The 14,854-nt window shown below is 49.8% G+C and overlaps 1 long non-coding RNA gene across 2 annotated transcripts in view; it reads right to left on the reverse strand.

The window, feature by feature from the left end:
* The window catches only part of LOC119965622, a 52,393-nt gene that overhangs the window by 14,010 nt on the left and 23,529 nt on the right, over positions 1-14,854 (reverse strand). The window contains exon 1 of one of the 2 annotated variants that reach the window (XR_005460571.1): positions 9,730-9,854. The exons of the other annotated variant lie outside the window; for it this stretch is intronic. This is a non-coding gene — a long non-coding RNA (uncharacterized LOC119965622). Of the gene's footprint in view, positions 1-9,729; positions 9,855-14,854 lie in introns of those variants that run through there. 2 annotated transcript variants of the gene reach the window in all.

The following is a 14,854-nucleotide window of genomic DNA, read 5'->3' on the forward strand; positions in this document are numbered from 1 at the left end:
AGGGTAGACAGAAAAAACTTGTTTCCCCTAACTGATGGGTAAATTACCAGGGGGCATAGATTTTTGGTGATTGGAAGAAGGATTAGAGGGTACATGTGTAAAAGCCTGTTCACTCAGGGTGATGAGCATTTGGAATTCGCTGCCAAAATTGGTAGTTGAGACTAAAATGTTCAACTCATTAAAAGGTACTGGATCTGCATCTGAAGTGCTGCAACCTGCAAGCCTACAAGTCATGTGCTGGAAAGTGAGATTAAAATGAGCAGCTAGTTTATTTTTTCCCTTTTTTGACTGGCACAGACATGATGGGCTGAATGGCCTCTTTCTGCACTATAAAACCTCTATGGTACTCTGGTGAAGGTTTTTCAACAGACTTTCCCTTTCTTTCTGAAGATCACTTGTTTCATCCTGAGTTTTCCTGTAATTCAGTAGAGTTTCCTCAATCTCCTTCTGCTTTGCTTCCATTCTGCTGCTAAGACAGTCTCCATTTCTTCACAGAGTTGAATGGTTGTGCATGCCTTTTGCATTCACTCATGAAGAACAATAAACTGCTATTTCAACTGTTTATTATCTCATTGCCCTCTCTCTAGGGTCTCTTGTTGCCCTGATACATACAGTGCAGAATGAGGCCATTCGGCCCATCAAGTCTGCACCAACCCACCTAAAGCCCACAGTGCTATCCACTTGTGCTACCGTGTATGCATTATCTCCTTTTTCTGTTGCCACTTTACAGGGAGGGTGCGAGAGCACTCTTTTGTCTAGTGGAGCCATTTCTATATCGCACATGTATCTTCCAATTTTCTTGTATGTTTACACATGCACCATTTATTGCTCGTCTTTAACTATTCACATATCTAAGGTATGGCCACGCGTGGAGATGTTTCCTGCAGGCTGGCTGCTTACCTACAGAGCTGTTCCTACACTGCTATTCCAGAGTAACTTACCATGTGACACTCTACATCATACGTTGGGTAGTGCCATTCTCCAGTCCCACATTAATCCTTGCTCTGCCAAGAACCTTTACATTATGATGCACGCAAGCACATAAAACATCCACAACCTCTAATACCACGAAGGACAGAGTAGCAGATGCATGAGAATACCATCACGTGCAAGTTACCCTCGAATGACACACCATCCTTATTTGAAACAAGATTGCTGTTGCTTCATTCTTGCTGGATCGAAAATCTGGAAATCCCTTCCTGATAGCACTGTGGATGTACCTACGGCACATGGACTGCAGCAGCTCAAGAAGGCGGACCACCATCACCTTCTCAAGGGCAATTAGGGATGGGCAACAAATGCTGGTCGTGACATCCACTGAACGAATTAAAGAAAATGACAGCCAACATGCACACAGCAAACTCCCACAAACAGCATTGTGATAACAACCAGATAATATGGTTTCCTTTCATGATTGAAGGATGAATATTGATCACAGCAGTGGGGAATATTACTCTTCTTCTTCAAATGGTGTAAGGACATTTTTTAGTGCCACTTCAGTATGACATCTCATCCAAAAGACAGCACCTTCAACAGCACAGCACTAAACTAAATTGTCAGCTCCGATTGTGTGCTCAAATCCATGGAAAGGGATTAAAATGCAAAACCTTCTGAGCCAAAGGTTACAATTTTACCACTGAGGCACATTGGCAAGTTAGTTTAAAAACAACATCAAACAACATAGCAGTAGCTAGCATGTTGCTAGCAGCAGTGAGGGGCCGTATCATGAGAATAATTGGTAAAAATGCAGTAAATTCCATAATTTAAAACTTGAGGCATTGGCTCAGCCCATCCCTTTTGTCTGCCTTTACTTGTTGCATTCATTCCTCTTTTTTGCAGATCATCTGGAAAATACAGAAGCAAAGGCTTCTCATTGGGCCATCAACAGCTGGTGCAAATCCTGGAAAGTTTCCAGTCAGTAAAGGCTTTGGGTTCAATTTGTTGTTAAGTCAATGTAGAAATGGGTGGTGCATTACTTGATGATTGATAGGTTCCTAGCAATACTTACTGGAGCTTCTAAATTCACTCATTACAAAGAACCATTGCCAATTTGTGTGCTCCACACTTTCCCGATGTTGTTAAGAAATTAAACGTCAGACATCTGGGGTGGGATTCTCCGTCGGCTGACGCTGGAATCGGGAAACACGATTGGGAGGAGAATAAGTTTTGCCGCCAAAATTGTGACAGGCGCCGTTTTCCCACCAAATTGCAATTCTCCGGTGCCTCAACAGTGGGGCCAATGCATTCCACTCTGCACATACAGTAAAGACCCTTGGCATATTATTAGCAGGCCTGACCTAGTATTATCATAGAATTTACAGTGCAGAAGGAGGCCATTCGGCCCATCGAATCTGCACCGGCTCTTGGAAAGAGCACCCTACCCAAGGTCAACACCTCCACCCTATCCCCATAACCCAGTAACACTACCCAGCACTAAGGGCAATTTTGGATACTATGGGCAATTTATCATGGCCAATCCACCTAACCTGCACATCTTTGGACTGTGGGAGGAAAACGGTGCACCCGGAGGAAACCCACGCACACACGGGGAGGATGTGCAGACTCCGCACAGACAGTGACCCAAGCCGGAATCGAACCCGGGACCCTGGAGCTGCGAAGCAATTGTGCTATCCACAATGCTACCGTGCTGGTCTCCGCAGTTTTGCACCTTCACCGGGGAGAATTCCCAATGGCGAGGCTCTCTTGTACTTTTAGAAATCGTGAAACAGGCACCGTAGCTGCTGAAGGAGAGAGAGAGGGGGTATGGAAAGTACCCAACATCGCTATAGTTTGCTGACAGTTGTGCCGCTGGCCAGGGGACTTCTGCCACGGTCGGGAGGAGTAGTGGGGATGGCCAGGTGGTGGGCTGTGAGGTTCAGGTGGACGGGCTTGGAATACCATTCCCGTGGTCTACAAGGCAGCCATGCAGCTGCATACGCCGCTGTCTGCCCACTGTGAACATAGGGCCACAGGTGGCCACAGGCCACCCCCCCCCCCCCCAGGTGCCCTCTGACCCCAGCCGACCCATCAGCGGGATGGGCATGCGCCAGTGCAACCAGTGCCATCTTGTTGGCTGGGATGGTGTGTGGGAAATGAAGTGTATCGGCTGAGTGCTTCCTGAGTGTCAATCGCGAATCTGGCGAATTCAGCACCATTTCTCATTAGAATCGATTGTGTTCCACGTGGTGCCGGTGCTGGTCCCTTAACAGTCGCTGAATTGGTCCAGGTGCGGCCCCAGTTTTGCTGTGGTGGAACTCCACAAATCCTACCCCGGTGTCAACACTTGGCTGGATTCTCTATCCCGCCGAGCCAGATTTCTGTTTCAGCACACCAGCGGGATGCTCCGTTACGGCGGCTGGTCAATGGGGTTTCCCATTGTGGGGCAGCTCCACGCCACCAGGAAGCCCCCGGGCTGCCGGCAAAACAGAGAATCCCGCTGGCGGAAAATCCAGTCCTTAGTCTCAGGAACGGAGAATCCCGCCGCAGAGATATTTTAGAAAGCAATTCTGATTTTCTAATTCTTCACCAATTAAAAAAGGATTTTACTTATATTAAAGACAGGTTTATACAACAATACTCCATCTAGTTCTGCATATAATTGTTAGCATGTATCATCTTTTCTATCAAATGCCGATCTTTGCTACACTGTTATACATGCCAACCAGATAATAACAGTAGATTAGATTGCATGATATTATGATGCACTCTTATGTATAACCTTTACTAAAATATGGTTTAAAATATTTTTTTATTAAATGTTGAGTACCCAATTCATTTCTTTTTCCAATTAAGGGACAATTTAGCGTGGCCAATCCACCGAGCCAGCACATCTTTGAGTTGTGAGGACGAAACCCAAGCAGACACGGGGAGATTGTGCAAACTCCACATGGACAGTGACCCAGGGCTGGGATCAAACCTGGGACCTCGGCGCCGTGAGACAACAGTACTAAACACTGCGCCACCGTGCTGCCCTATGGTTTAAAATAATGATCTAATTCCTAAAGGGTGAGACTTTCAATAACTAGACATCCCCTAAATGTCAAAATATATACAGGATAAGATAAAGTGGAAAAGGTAAACTTATGTCAAGACTCGAGAGCTGAATGCTACTGAGAGGAACACAGAAAGTGCAGGAGTGAAATTTAAAAAAAAGAAACTAGGACAGCAAAGTGAGGATAGGAAAAATACCGACAACCAAAATCAAGATAATCCGATGATGTTTGGGAAACTATAGATCAGGAGGCTAAGCAAGGAAGACGTAGAACCTAATTGAGACCAAAGAGATAACCTCTGTATGAAGAGAGAAGATGTGGGCATGGTTTCTAATTCATGTTTTACTTCAGTCTTCACAAAAGACATGGACGGTGTGGATATTTTGGAGAAGAAGTGTAAAATATTGGATGGAATAAACATAACAGAGAGGAAATATTAAGAGATTCAGCATTTCTGCAACTAGAACCAGAGGGCACCATCTCAGACTAAAGGGACAATCTTTTAAAACAGAGATGAGGAGGAATTTCTTCAGCCAAAGGGTGGTGAGTCTGTGGAACACTTTTCCGCAGAATTCTGTGGAGGCCAAATCACTGAGCATCATTAAGACGGAGATAGATACGTTCTTGATTAATAATGGGGATCAGGGGTTATGGGGAGAAGGCAGGAGAATGTGGATGAGAAAAATATCAGCCATGATTGAATGGCAGAACGGACTCGATGGGCCGAGTGACCTAATTCTGCTCCTATGTCTCACGGTCTTATGGTAACTGGTTAAATCACCCAAGTCCGGTTGAAATATAATCCAAGTTGTTAAGGAAAGCTCGAGGCAGGACAGCAGAGACTCTCGCCATCATTTTCCAATCATCTCTGCTCACAGATGCAGTGCTGGAGGACACGGACATTGTTTAAAAAGGGAGGAAGCAAATCAAATAATTACAGGTCAGGCCACCTAACCTCAGTGGCGGGCAAATTATGGAGAAAACAAATGAGGAACAATATTAATCATCATGTAGCACGGCTTTGACAAGGCTATAAATGACAGACTACTTAGAAAATTAAAAGTACATAGCATCGAAGAGAAAGTGTCAATTTAGATTCAATGTTGGTTGAGTGGCAGGAAACAAAGGGGAATGTTTGACTGAAAAGCCGTGGGGTTCTGTCTTGCTTCGCACTAAGTTGTGATGCGCCATCAATTACCACGAGACGAGAATGGTGGAACAATCGAGGCTTTATTGGGCAAGATGATGTGCCTCCTGTAGCTGGAACCAGAATGGCTGCAGCATCGGAGAGCACACACTTTTGTACGCCGCCTGCTGGGCGGAGCCAGCTGGCAAGGATTTACCATTGTACCCTTAATATACGGGCAGTGCCGTAATACGTATAATATGCCACTAGTGGTGACTACCACAAGTTGCTTATTTTTCATGGTATAAACCAATGATTTAGATTTAAATGTAGAGGCCATGTTATGAGGTCTGGCTATGTAAATGAGAGTGTGGCAGAAAGCTATAGACTGCAGAGAGGTATCAATAGATTGGTCAAGTGACAGAAAAGTGACAAATGGAATGCACTCTGGAGAGTTTTATTTTATTCATTCAAGGGATGTGGGCATTGTTGGCTAGGCCAGCATTAATTACCCATCCCTAATTGCCCTTGAGCAGGCGGTGGTGTGCTGCCTTTGTGAATTGCTGCAGTCCATATGGTGTAGGTACATCCACAGTGCTATTAGGGAGGGAGTTCCAGGATTTTTAACCCAATGACAGTGAAGGAACGGCGATATATTTCCAAGTCAACATGGTCTGTGGCTTGGAGGGAACTCCAGGTGGTGGTGTTCCGATGAGTCTGTGAGTTAATGTGTTTGAGGAGGGAGAACAAGCAAGGGACTACACAATAAATGGTGGTAAATAAATTGGAACCACAAAGCTACTCAGTCCCTATTGGGACATTTGCTGCTCGAAAAGAAATCTGCCCTGTGTCTTTTCAGTCCTGAAAGGAGACAACAGAAAGGAGAGGCCCTTTGATGTATATAAGGCAATAAATTGTATAGGAAAAGTAAACCCTAAAAGTCACCTCACATTACAGGTTATGAGAGTACAACCTTGGGAGCGGACGCTTCAATACCATTTTCCCGCTTACTGTGCCACTGTGCCTAAAAATGAGAAAATTCCGCCCTAAGTCCTAGTATCCAGGACCAGTAAGTATGGGAGAGGTGAGGTTAGAAGGTGGGTGATGGGGTTTTTCTGGAAATATCAGGGTCAGAGAGAGCACCTGCAGGGTGTAAGCCTTGTGTGAAAGTGGGGGCCGCTTGATGTTGAAAGGGGGCCATTGATGGAAGCACTCCCCCTTTTCCTCGCTATGCCCAAACAAGATGACTTTGCAATGACCTCCAGCTGCCGAACTCTGCCCGTCTGTCTGAAAATTCATTGCTCACTTAAGGGCCTCAATTGGGACAAGGGTGGAAATGTCAGCGTAGGCGTCACCCATTCCACCGCAGACAGGCTGGGGTCATTGGAAAGGTCATCCAAGGAATTTAAGTACTTTTAGCAATCGTATTTCAGGTGGCGGCCTGCAGTGGTCTCTTTAACGAATGCACGTTAGGCCACAGGAAGAATTTGTTTTCCCACGTGCACCCAGAAACGGTTGCCTCCGAGCAAAAAGTATTCCTCACAAAGTCATTGGCAGGACATTGTAAAATTCTGCTGTTTAACTTCTGTACCTGAATTAATATGTTTTAGGCACAATCATAGTTAGGTCTCGGTCGCGATTTACCTGCCAGAATTGGGACGGGATGTAGCAGGTAGATCTTGGGAGAACCCGCTCCCGGGATTCCCGATGGGCGTTGCGACTCACGAGATCTAACCAGATTTTGTGAGCTGTCATGATCTGGATCCCACGCACAATGGGCGGGACCCAGACTTGCACAGCTAAAAGAGCTTCAGAACGAATTTAACTACACTACCGCCCGATCGAAAGGCCACTCGGCATCTACCAGCTTCACCAAGGAAACGCCAGCCGGTGCCATTTAGCACTGGTCCCCACGAATGGGGACCAGGAAGAAAGACACTTGGGGGGAGCTCTCTGGCAAACAGAGGCCCCCAAGTGGTCAGCCTCTGGGCAGGTTGGCACTCTGGCACTGCTGGCACCTCAGCTGTGCCACCCTGGAACCCTGGCGGTGCCACCAAAGCACTTCCAGGTTACTCAGGTGGCACTGCCAGGCTGGAAGAGCCACTGACAGATTTCCATGCTGCCATGGCTGCCAGCCTGGCATTTTACCTGAGTCAGGGATCAGTCCTGGGGGTGCCCTGATGGTGTGTGGTGGGGTTGGGGAGGGGGCTCAAGGACCCCCCTACAGGTGAGATAGGGGTTCATGGGTCACATTGGGGGGGATGGTGAGAGAACGGGGAAAACGGCACCCCGATCTCTTCCTGCACTGAGGAGCTCCAGCAAAGTGCGGCCTTGGCAGGGCATCCTCGCTAGGGGCCAAAAAAAAATCAGACTGTCCTTAGATAACAGAGTCATTCTCGGCACCTCCCACCCAGACGGACTCTGTTATCCCAAATTATCAATGCAGAGTTTCCTGATGGTCTATCCCAGGCAGCCTGCCAGAGAACGCTCAGACAGCTATTGCATTACCAACAGTGACCCTCAGGTAAATCTCGAAGGAAGGCTGAGCCAGATGTGCTAACCCATTAGGGCAGCTGTCAGGAGAAATGGGTGAGTATGACGGGCTATTGATAGAAAGGTGTCTAGAAGGAAGATGATCCACATAGAGTGTTAAGAAAGAAGTGTAGTGTTGGCCGATCACAGAGGGAAGGCTGTGACAGTGATCTGGGGCAGTTGTGACTGTGATCAGAGGGGGCAATTGATTGCAGGCAGCATTTCACAGTTTTAAAGTGGAGTCATGATGAACATGCCTGCCTCTCCCACCTCACATTTAATTCAGTATTTTTAGCAACCAGATTTTTGATGGTTGTCTGCAATGCCCCATCTAACAAGTACCAGTTAGGCTGCATGACGATATCGTTTTCCCAAATGCATCCAAGCCTAGTTGCCTAAGAGCAAATAATATTGCAGACGATACCTCAAACAAATGATAGCAGCAAATTGGTGTCCGGAGCCTACCCTTGCTCGCAGTGTAATTGTACTGGAGTTGGCCTCCTAGTTTTCCATCGCCAAGCTCGTTGTCCTATTAATTATGGCGAAGGGCTCCTGATGGTATACACCCAATCAGAGAACTGCCTTCTCTGGAACCTTGGCAGCCTGATTGGCTGAGGTGGGAGCGGCTGAAAAGATTCAGGTTCTGCAAGGCTATGTCAAAATGGATCTGCCCTCATTGGGCAACACAGGATGGCTGCATTAAAATCTCCCAGAGCTGGCAGGTCCAATGGAGAGGAAACTCTTCCATCGGATTCAATACAACTCTCTCTGAATGCGACCTTTCATTAATGTAGCCCTGTGTTCGGGGCATGGAGACACTAGCCCAGCCCATTGGCTGCCTCCAATGTGCTGGCAGTCTTCACAGGCGGCAGAGTGGCGACTGTACCAGGGGATGTCTGGAGATGCCACAAAATTGCCCTTAATTGGGGCCTTACCTCCCTGGGAAAGAACCCAACTGTGGGAATATGTTCCAAATGATTTAGCTCACTGGGCTAAATCGCTGGCTTTTAAAGCAGACCAAGCAGGCCAGCAGCACGGTTCGATTCCCGTATCAGCCTCCCCGGACAGGTGCCGGAATGTGGCAACTAGCGGCTTTTCACAGTAACTTCATTGAAGCCTACTCGTGACAATAAGCAATTTTCATTTTCATTTCATTTCATTTTTCAAATTGTTCCACCATACTGTGGGACTTCACCTACTGCCCCATCATCATCGAATTGGTCCCCACACCCTGGTCCTTCCCCACCACCCCCATCATCATCGAGCTGCTCCCCACACCCTGGTCCTTCCCCACCACCCCCCTCATCATCGAGCTGGTCCCCACACCCTGGTCCTTCCCCACCATCCGCCTCATCATTGAGCTGGTCCCCCGCATCCTGGTCCTTCTCCACCATCCCCATTATCACCGAGCTGGTCCCCCGCATCCTGATCCTTCCCCACCATCCCCATCATCATCGAGCTGGACCCCGGCATCCTGGTCCTTCCCCACCACCCCCCTCATCATCGAGCTGGTCCCCACATCCTGGTCCTTCCCCAGCACCCCCATCATCATCGAGCTGGTCCCCACACCCTGGTCCTTCTCCACCGTCCCCATCATCATTCAGCCCCACACCCTGGTCCTTCCCCGCCACCCCCCTCATCATCGAGCTGGTCCCCACTCCCTGGTCCTTCTCCACCACCCCCATCATTATTGAGCTGGTCCCCACACCCTGGTCCTTCTGCACCGTCCCCATCATCATCGAGCTGGTCCCCCACACCCTGGTCCTTCCCCACCACCCCCATCATCATTGAGCTGGTCCCCACACCTTAGTCCTTCCCCTGATCCTCCATCATCATCAAGCTCGTCCTCTACACCCTGGTTTGGTACCCACCACCCCACCATCAGATACATACCCTCGGCAACCTGAGCCTTCCCCACCTATCCTCATCATCAGAGAACGTGCTCCCCCCACCCTGGTTCTTCATCCCCTCCCAATTACTCCCATCATCCTCAACCTGCCAACTGCCAGCATTAACCCTCCCTCCATTGCCCTTGTCCTGCCCTCAGTTACTGTCAACTCTCCGAACCTCACTACTGACCTGCCCTCAATCACCCTCGATCTTCCTCGACCATGCTTGATGTACATTGGTAGAGATTGATCTTCCCTGTGTTGTCCAGCACCCTCGTCTTTCTCCATGACAGAACTTCTGCAACCTGACCTCCCTTCCACAGACAGCCATGCTCCAACCTTCCTGAGCAACCAATAACCGAGTTCAAATCAACAGCTCAGCCTCTTTTCCTCAGTCCCGGAGTGATCCCCAAACAAGAAAAACAGTTCCAGCTCAGCCCAAATCCATGAGGAAGTTCAGCTCGCCTGCTGCACTCCAGTTTAACCAGTTGTGAATCTGAAGGCACATGTTTCTCATTTGCTGTTGACTTAGGCTATCATTTAATCTGATGATCCTGTGTTCAATGAATATGCATGAAATATTAACACATTAAAAATAGGTTCCTGCTGCTTGTCGTCAGTAACCAGGATTTACCTTTAATCTGTTGCCAATTTACTTCCTAACTTTCATCCGGCTGTCAGCAAGCTGACATTTCACCTCTTGCACTGCTAAGTACTTCTGCCTGCCTTGTTTCCTGCTCCCAGGAGTATCATTAGACTCCTCCTGAAGTTTCCCTAGTCAAACCCAGGTCGTGGATTCCAGCTTCCTTTCCAACAACAGTAATCTCAGCAGAGAGCTCAGCATTACTACTGTTGGGATACTTCATTGATTTGGGTCCTTTCCTTTAAGACATGAAACCAATGTTTATTTTATCTGTTCCTGTAGTTCAGGTGCACGTTGAGAAGCCTATTGAGCTATTTCTCCCATTGTGCTGAATGGTATTCCTCACTTAGCAAACGACAAAAAAAAAAGATTGGCTGAACATCCATCTTGTTGCTGTTTGTGGCTGTGCAAAATGGTTGCCAGATTGGTTCACAAATTCCTAAGCTCCGGGGTATCGTAAATGGGAGTTGCCCAAATAATACACTGGGGACTCCCCCCTCACGTTCCCAGGTAAGGATTGCACGGCAATTGCCTGGGAAATTCAAGTTGGGCAATTGCACTGCACTGGGAACGATTCAAGACCCAATTTAAAGGGTAAACTTTGTTGTCTGTCTTCCAGCAATAGTTACCAAGGTGTAATTAGAAGAATGAAAACCACTTCTAACTCCTGCCTAATTATAGTACTGGAATAAAGCATCCTCTGACCCCCCCTCCCCCACCCCACCAAAGCCTCCATGAGACCACCCAATAGCTTGATCCCCCATTGACCATCCTCTGCCCCCCGACCATCCAACCCCTCAAATTACCACCCAAACCCCACCCCCCCAACTACCCAAACCCCCCTGACCACCTGACCTCAAACCCCCGAACCACCTAATCCCACCCAGACCGACAACCTGACCCCACCCCCACTGGTCACCTGACCCCCACTGACCATCCAAGGTTCCACCCCTGACAACCCGACCCTATCCACTGACCACCCAAGCTCTCCCAATGACCTGACCTCTGCCCCACTGATCACTGGAACATCTGAAACACCACACTCCCCCAATGATCACCCACTCCACACTGACCACCCGGATCCTCCACTAATCACACAAAACCCTAAACCACTCAATCCATTACTGACCACATGACCTCACCAAACACCAAATCCCCTGACCCCCACTGACCACCTGACTCCTGACTGATCACCTGACTCCCTGCCCCATTTCTAACCACCCAAAACCCCACAACGACCCAAACCTGACACTGACCACACAATCCCTTCCTCCACTGAACACCCAACCATCCGAAACCCCCCAATGGCTAACTAACCCCCCTGACCATCCAACCCCCACAGCCACTGACAACCCAACCCCAACGCCCAACTGACCGCCCAACCATTCAACATCCACAGTGATCACCGAACACTCACTGACCGTCCAACCCCTATTACCACCAGCCCCCACTCCCAACAGACACCCCGACATCCACCTCACACTGATCACCCAACCCCCGCTAACCAGCCAACCCCCACTCACCACCCAACCCCCGCTAACCAGCCAACCCCCACTCACCACCCAACCCCCGCTAACCAGCCAACCCCCACTCACCACCCAACCCCCGCTAACCAGCCAACCCCCACTCACCACCCAACCCCCGCTAACCAGCCAACCCCCACTCACCACCCAACCCCCTCTAACCGGCCAACCCCCACTCACCACCCAACCCCCGCTAACCAGCCAACCCCCACTCACCACCCAACCCCCGCTAACCAGCCAACCCCCACTCACCACCCAACCCCCGCTAACCAGCCAACCCCCACTCACCACCCAACCCCCTCTAACCGGCCAACCCCACTCACCACCCAACCCCCGCTAACCAGCCAACCCCCACTCACCACCCAACCCCCGCTAACCAGCCAACCCCCACTCACCACCCAACCCCCACTAACCAGCCAACCCCCATTCACCACCCAACCCCCTCTAACCAGCCAACCCCCACTCACCACCCAACCCCACTAACCAGCCAACCCCCACTCACCACCCAACCCCCACTAACCAGCCAACCCCCACTCACCACCCAACCCCCACTAACCAGCCAACCCCCGCTAACCAGCCAACCCCCACTAACCAGGCTACCCCCACTAACCAGCCAACCCCCACTCACCAGCCAACCCCCACTAACCAGCCAACCCCCACTCACCACCCAACCCCCACTCACCACCCAACCCCCACTAACCAGCCAACCCCCACTCACCACCCAACCCCCACTAACCAGCCAACCCCGCTAACCAGCCAACCCCGCTAACCAGCCAACCCCCACTCACCAGCCAACCCTCACTAACCAGCCAACCCCCACTCACCACCCAACCCCCACTAACCAGCCAACCCCCACTCACCACCCAACCCCCACTAACCAGCCAACCCCCACTAACCAGCCAACCCCCACTAACCAGCCAACCCCACTCACCACCCAACCCCCACTAACCAGCCAACCCCCACTAACCAGCCAACCCCCACTCACCACCCAACCCCCACTTCCCCACTGACCATCCAATACCCACCCAACCCACCATCACCCCCACTGATGCATACTCACCATGCCACCCTACAGGAACCCCACTCCCCCTTTAACTGTTACCTCTTGCAGCATTTAAATCAGGAGTTAACCCTTCACAGGCCTGTCTGGATAGAGACAGTGTTTCAAATCAGCTGAAAGAACCATTTCTTCTTCAGGTATTAGCAGTATTGAATTAAAATGCAGCCGGCGCTGCTTCATCCCAGAAAGTTCTGGGGCGCTCCACTAATAACAATCGAGAATAGACCCAGAACCCAAAAGAGCTGCTTGGTTGCTGGCCAAGTCCATCAGAATGACATCACAGGAACCTACCATACAGCACACTGATTGAGGGGTGTGCCTGAGCCAATTCAAATAGCAGCTTGCAGCAGGGTATTTCAAAAGTCTGTAGTTCAAAACCCAAAATATGCACTGTTGCAACAGCCAGCAAGACAGTAATTATAAGGGACACAATGAACAGACAAGGATTTAAGAGAGGTTCCTTACACTATTGACACCGTTAACTCCTCCCTCTGTACCATCGCCCTTTGCGGATACGGCTGACAAATTGTTGGGTCGGTGGCCGCACATGCGCCCGGCAGCAGCCGGACAGTGCAACATGGTGCTGGCTGCGCATGGGCCCGGCCTGCCTAAATCAGCCCCACCACCCCGGAACCCACTAGTGCCCCAGCCCCCGCCTAAGCGCCCCCTTCCCACAGAACAGTTTCCCCCCCCCCCCCCCCCGACAGTGGTGGGTGGACTCAGTCTGCAGCCACCACGCCGGGTTCACTCAGCCTATCGTGGGTGGAGCATCAGGGGAGGGCCTCAGGAGATGTCCTGAGGCCATCCCGATGGCATGCATTCTACTCTTCAAGTACACTGTTTTTTAGGGGCGGAACATTGCAAAACAGCGCCGCCCTCGATTTTGATGCAAACGGGAATTCTCCGGCCGATCGCCGAACGCGATTTTGGCATCAGTGACCAGAGAATCTCACCCATGGTGTCCATTCTATTGATCTTCAGCAGTTTTATTTGAATGTTTGTGGAGCTAGCTTGAAGAAGGACATTAGCGTTTCTTTGGCAATCTTCCCATTGAATCCAGAAGGTGTCGCAGAGACATTGCTGATGGAAGTTCTCCATGCTGTCATGTGTTTCTGGTACATAGTCCAGGTCTCGCTGGAGTACAGGAGTGTGGTGACGGCAACTGCTCTGTACACTAGAACTTTGGTTGACTTGTTGATGTCACTCACTTCCATAATTTGTAGAAAGCTGAGCTGGAGGAGCTGGTCCAATTTTGAATCTCCTCATCAATGGTAACCTTTCAAGAAGAGATGGCTTCCAAGAGATGGCTTCCAAGGGGCAGCACGGTAGCATGGTGGTTAGCATAAATGCTTCACAGCTCCAGGGTCCCAGGTTCGATTGCCGGCTGGGTCACTGTCTGTGCGGAGTCTGCACGTCCTCCCCGTGTTTGCGTGGGTTTCCTCCGGGTGCTCCGGTTTCCTCCCACAGTCCAAAGATGTGCGGGTTAGGTGGATTGGCCATGCTAAATTGCCCGCAGTGTCCTAAAAAGTAAGGTTAAGGGGGGGTTGTTGGGTTACGGGTATAGGGTGGATACGTGGGTTTGAGTAGGGTGATCATTGCTCGGCACAACATCGAGGGCCGAAGGGCCTGTTCTGTGCTGTACTGTTCTATGTTCTATGTTCTATATAGGAAACGTTCAACATATCCACAGACCACCACTAATGCTGTGAAGAGCTGAGCCTATGACGGGTAGACTGGTGCGGATGATGGTGATGTCAGCTTCCTCCCTCATATACATTGATTTACAAGCAATTTCAGGCCTGGACTTAAGATTGTTTCCCTCAGGGCTTGGCTAGCTCAGTGACTGCTGGTGACCATTGAAGTCCCCCATCTAGAGTGCATTTGGTGCTCTTGCTTTACTCTGGGTTTTGTCATAATGATGTTCAGTAAGGATTAGTACTATATTGTGAGATGTGTGACAAGGGGTGAGAGTGATGGATGGAACAAAAGTGGTGATGTTGGAGGTCTAGTGCCTAGAAGGTAGGGATAATCCAAAGTCAATCCTGAGTACTCCAGGGTCAAGACCCATCTGACTGTAAGCTATTGTTTC

Source organism: Scyliorhinus canicula, chromosome 5, assembly GCF_902713615.1.
Source record: "Scyliorhinus canicula chromosome 5, sScyCan1.1, whole genome shotgun sequence".
Lineage (NCBI taxonomy): Eukaryota > Metazoa > Chordata > Chondrichthyes > Carcharhiniformes > Scyliorhinidae > Scyliorhinus > Scyliorhinus canicula.